The following is a 5950-nucleotide window of genomic DNA, read 5'->3' as shown; positions in this document are numbered from 1 at the left end:
GCATGGGAGGCTGCAGCGGGGGCCCCAGCCCTGCCCTGAGAGGAAACCCTTTGGCGCCCTGCATGGGGCCTCCTGACTGGCTGTGACTCTCTCTGGGTGTCAGAGGGTGTGAGGTGGACAATGGGCAGCAGGCCAGCCAAGTGGTCTTGTCCAGGGGAAATGGGTTCAGTGCTGGTGGCCCCCGCCGTGGGGTGTGCTGTCAGAGTAAGCAGGACCCAGGCCTCCTAAGGCTCTTTCCCAGGCAGCAACCGAGTCACTGTCTCCAAGGTCAGAAGAGGAGGGATGTTTCCTTATCCTAGTGAAGGGCTCCCCACTTTTTTCAGCTGGGGAGGACCCTCTGAGCCTCAGAGTTCACCAGATGGAGGAGCTTTCTTCAAGATATTTGCGGATGCTCAGGGCCCGCCATGCTAATTAGAAACCCACTTTTCTTTAATTCATTTTGCACAAAACTCCAAAATGAAACTTGTAAATCATTTGCTGGTCCCAAAAGGGAGGTGGCCAAGTGAGAAGGGCAGTGGTTAAAGCCGTGAGTCCCCTTTCTGTCCTTGGAAGGCCTTGATTTTCCTTTCTGTTACTTCCCTGATGGTGTCACTTCTCTGCCTTTCCTCCTTGCCCTGCAAGTGTGTCGGCCCCATGACCCCAGAGTCGTGTGTTCCCTGACCTAGGACGTATCTATTGTATACACCTATAAATACCTGTGTTTTATGTTGATAGAGATATATACTGTAAATAGCATATATACTTGAGCAATATATATGTTAATATATACTGTGTGCGCAGTATGTGGACACAGACCCACTGTGTGTGCACATGCATGGGTGTGGGGTCCTCTGCCCAACACCCTGCCATGCACACAGGCACGTTTTGAGCCACCATATATTTTTTAATTCAAGTATATAGGCAATACGATTATTAGAGAAGGCGAAATTAATCCCTCAGACCTGACTGGAGAGAAAACAAAACCAGCAGCCACAGAGCCTGCGGTGCGGCCGGGACAGGTGCGTGGGTCTGCCAAGGTGTGGATTGTATCGGGAGGTCTGCTCTCTGTATCTGTCTCCCTGGCTGAAGCCCCTGGACACCCATGCTTTATTTTGGGGGATGTTGGTTCAGAGGGAAGAGTAGTTGGAATTTCTTTCTTTTTAAAAGAATGCCCACCCCCATCAGCATCCTCATCCTGAAGACCTGGGCCCACCGTGTCCCACCCAGAGTCCCGTCTCCTTGGGTGGTAGTTTTTATGTGGGCGGCTGACTTGATGGTTTTTTAACCTGCAAGCTTAGAAATGTCAGGTTCTTTGCCCAGGTCTCCTCCCAGGGACAGCCCCATCTAAGCGAGGATAGCCCATGTGCGGAGGAAGGCTGTGGCGAGGGCATGGCTCTCCCACCCTGGCCGGCCCCACAGGTGTGTTCCCTGCTCTAGCCCCCATGGTTGGAGTGCTCCCCTGGGGACCCGACTCCTTGGCCACAGAAGGCTCTTTATTTCTCCCATTCCCGTCCTCCTGCTTGTGTGAAGCAGCTTGGTTTCTCTTCTCTTGGTGTTCTGTGCATAGCGTAGTCTTGGTTTGGTCTCCTCAGTTTTTTAGGGGGGATGTGAGTGGTTTTCCCAGGGCCATCTACCCTGACTCTTCCCCCCACCTTTTTCTGGCCTGCTGGCCGTGGGTCTTTCCAGGCCAAGCCCAGGCTTCATTTGGAGGGGTATGTGTTTCTCACAGGGCCCACATCCCAGCAAGTGCATGGGGCTTCCTGCCTAGCTATGCCATCTGTCCTCCCCTGCCCTCTGTACCCTGCAGAGTGGTGAGAGCTAGGGGGAGCAGTTACCCTCCCCACTGATGGGAGCCCTGCCTCAGCACAGGGACCCCTAGTCCCCCAAGAAACCACTTTCTCAGCCCCAGTCCTGTCCCCAAAAAGACTGCCCCTCCTTCCTCCATAGGATTTTGAAGCCCCTGGGAGCCACTGTCCAGCACAGTCCCCAGCCCAGGCTTAAGGCAGCCTTGATCCTGTTAGTCCCCTGCCCCAAAGACCCAGAGGGACCCAAACCACCAGCAGCCCTCCCACCACCTCAGGTCCCAGGCTGCTCCCACGTGTAAAGGGAAGGAGCTGGTTGACCCAGAAATGCCCATTGTGGCCACTCCAGCAGACAGTATGGCTGCAGTGACCGATTTGGTGTCCAACAGAAGGATGCTTGGTCCCCTCAAGCAACAGAGGGTGCCATCACAGTCAGGAGAGAAGATGCTGTGGGAAGGGCCAGACCCCATTCAAGCCCAAGGCACCTTTTGCCTGGTGATATACAGAAGTGACGTTGGCTGCCTACCACCAGCTGCCCAGCCATGTTTCCCAGGGAGACCCTTAGGAGTCCCAAGGCTACCCTAAGCCATCCTTCTGTACCTGTAGATCTAAATGTGGGGACTTCTGGGGAACCCCCAGGTAACCATAGATCATTCCAGCTATGATAACTGAGGGATTCTTGCAGCGAAGTAGCATTGGAGTGGGTGGGCAAAAGACCCCTCCATGCCTCCAGCCCATTGGGCAGGGCCAGGAGCAGAGGAGTCAGCATCGGTGAGCCCTAGGTAAGGGCTCTGAGCAGTGTGACAAGACCTCAGTTCTGGGTGCAGAGGGTAGGGTTGGGCCTGGTGGGGGGTGCGTTCCTACAGAGGCCGCCAACCCCCGGGAGCTGCATAGGTGCAGGTAGGTGGGCTTGGGGAAAGTGGCCAGGGCTTGTCATGAGGGGAGTTGAGCCCTGGCATAGCTAGGTACCTTTTCCTGCGTCTAGAAGTTTATCCCAGCTTGCTTGCTTTCATTTTCAAATTAAAGGGAGCAAAAAGACAAGCTTAATTGTCCCTTGTGCCCCTTTCCACAGACCGGGAAGAAGCCACAGGGCAAGCTATGGCCAGCTTTGATCCTCATGCCCTCCTGTGAAGGCCAAGGCAGCCAGTGGTCCTGAAGGCTGATGGCACCAGGGTGGCCTGGAGTAGAAGCCCAAGGCCCAGGCCTGGCATCTATGGGCAGCCTAGTGGCAAGCATTGGTGGGGTTTTGATAGGAGGGAAAGGGAGCAAGGGGAGTTGGAAGTGCAGGGCTGCTCTGCCCTGGGAGTCGGGATGCTGGTCTGTGCGTGTTTGTGTGTGTGTGGGTAAGCATGGGCGTGTGTTACACACATTAGTGTGGGCATGCACACATGTGCAGAGCCCAAATCTTAGCTATGGGACTGGCTCTTTCAGTATTTTGAGTCTGGGGTAGCAATCTTGCCATGGGTACAGAGGGGGTTAGGTGAATGGTGGGCAGGCCCCAAACGCCGGCATAGAGCGGGGTTACCCTGGTAGGACAGCCTCACTCCATGGACTGTGGAGGGGCAGAGGCATCTCCAGCAGGGGCCTGACAGTCCATGAATCAGTGTGAAGGGGCTGGGCCTGCCTATTGTACGGACAGTATTCACAGGGAGGGGCTGTGCAGGCCAGCGTCCCCATACCTACTGGGGCTCATTCTGGAAGGGTGTCCAGCCAAGTTGGAGACTCACTGTGTTTGAAGAGATGAAAAGCAGGCCAGATCTAGGTCCCAAGACCAGGCCAAGCTCAGTGCATTTTCCTTCCTACTGACTCAGTTTCCCTAGATTCAGAAATGATCTGGGAAGAGGTGAGCAGAGTTGGCTCCAACATAGTAGGGGGAAAACAAAACAGCCCCAGACCCTCTCCTCCCTGTATGCCAAAATCATTTCCGTTATCCTGACGGGGGTGAGTGGACGGTGGGTACACAGTGGGGCTGTGAGGGCCTCTGCCCTGCCCAGAGCCCACCTTTGGAGAGGCAGGGGACTCCTGCCCACAGCCCCCTCTGGCCCGGTCACCAGCAGTCACAGTGGCACCTCATTGGTCCCAGGGTCTGGGTGAAGGGGAGAACTGGCCATCCTGCCCCCACCTCCTGGGGCCCTCATGCTTATTTTCTTGTTGAAAAAACACAAAACCCTCGAGATTCACGTACTGTATGATGGCAAGAATAAAAGTACCTAATGTTCCCCCCCCAAAAGACAGTATATTTTGTACTTTGTAAAGTGTTAATTAAAATGAAGAAAAAAACACTATTGGCTGATGGCTGAGTTTTTGCTGGTCCATCCAGGGCTCCATCTCTTTTCTCTCTCTCTCTCTCTCTCTCTCTCTCTTGCACACTGTGGTCAGGAGAGCATAGGCCAGGGCGGAGGGGGCAGAACAGCTCTTCCAGAACAACACCCAGAATCTGAGCCATGGCCCCCAGAGCATGAGGGGCTGCATTAGTTACCTGATGCTGCATAACAAGTAGCCCCCAAATTTAAGAGGCTTAGAATAATTTTTTAAGCATCACAGTATCTGTGGGTCAGGAATTGAGTAATCCTGGCTCAGTCACACAAGGACTGGAGGCTACTTCCTAAGTTAGACCTGAGTGCTGGCAGTCCTTCCCCACATGGGTCTTCTCACAGGTCTGCTTGAGTGTCCTCTGCTTCCCCCAAAGCAAAGAATTCAAGGGCCCAAAATACTTCTACCATACTCTTTTTCATGCAAAGGGGTGAAAATGAGGAGGCAAAAATCGCTGAGCTATCTTGGAGGCTGGCTGCTATGCCAGATCTTCCCAGGGCCTCCAGCAGAGGCAGGCATGGCAGGTGGGGGGGCCTACAGAGCCGGACAGGGCCTTGCAGATGCCAGGGGAAGATGAGGGCTACACATCAGCCAGGGGGCCTCTGCCCCAAGCCTGGCAGCTGCCAGAAGGTGCCAGAAACCCCAGAGATGATACCTTTAGACAAGATATCCTGGGAGCAGGAGAGGGCATCATGCCCTCATCCCTCCATAAGCACTATGGCTGGTGGTTCCTGGCCTCTTGATAGGTTGGGGCCCCAAGATGGGCTTTGATAGGCCCTGGACCTCAGACACACTTCTCCCTGCTCCTCTTTTGTCCACAGCGGGTTGAAGGGCTAGTGTAAGCAGAACTGAAGACCTGTTCCAGCCTCCACCCCCACCCGCCTCACCCCAGCCCACAGGAAGAGGTCCCAGAGATGGAAGGGAGTGAAAATGGAGCTGAATAATTTCCCACCACCCAGAGCCCCAAACTGTTCTTTCTGACTGCTGAGAAGGCTTTTCTGTCTGGGGTCTGCAGACATCCCACTGGAGCCATGAGGATAAACTCAAAACCATTACAAGGCCCTGAAGAGCCTGGTCTTTGTTTCCACTGCTCACTCATATCCTGTGCGCTGGGGCCCTGGGGACCTGCCACAGCCCCAGCACCAGGACTGCTTTCGGAGCCAGCGCAGGGCAGCAGTGCTAGGTCAGAATCCACGGGGCGCTGTGCTCAGACCAGAAACTGCCCAGCTACCCAGCAGTGGGGGAAGACCTGAGAAGTAGGATATGATAGTTCAGTTTTGTGAGACAGGTGGATGAACGGCACTTGGTGGATCCAAGCAAATGGAATGGCCCTGGCTCAGAGGGCACAGCGGGCACTGAAGCTGGGATGAAGCTGATGGGGAAGGGAGGAAAGGGATGGGGCAGGTAGGGGACAGACGGAAGCTCAGGTTTCTGTCCAGGAGTGACCAGGCCTGGCATCAGAATAAGGGATCTTGGGTTCTTGAATATGGCTGAAAGGAAGAAAATGGGATGTCTAGAACCAGTGTCCTGGAGCCTTCCCAGTGCAGAGTCCAGAGTGGCAGGGCCATGGCTGGCTGAAGAGGATAGCTGATGGCTGCCAGCCAGCCCCTCAGAACCACTCAAGAGTCTCCCTCCCAGACAGGGTATAATTCCTCCTGGGGTGCAGCTTTGGCTTCTACTTGGCAGGGCTCTCAAACCCCTGGGGAGCCAGACTCCACCCCAAAGACTCTGGCTCAGCTGCTCTTGGTTTCTTTTTTTTTGAGACAGAGCCTCAAGCTGTCCCCCTGGGTAGAGTGCTGTGGCATTACAGCTCACAGCAACCTCCAACTCCTGGGCTCAAGGGAGTCTCCTGCCTC

This window comes from Otolemur garnettii, unplaced genomic scaffold (assembly GCF_000181295.1).
Source record: "Otolemur garnettii isolate 467f Iridium unplaced genomic scaffold, OtoGar3 scaffold00077, whole genome shotgun sequence".
NCBI classification, from domain to species: domain Eukaryota; kingdom Metazoa; phylum Chordata; class Mammalia; order Primates; family Galagidae; genus Otolemur; species Otolemur garnettii.
The sequence above is the reverse complement of the archived record's forward strand: the minus strand, read 5'-3'. Positions refer to the sequence as shown.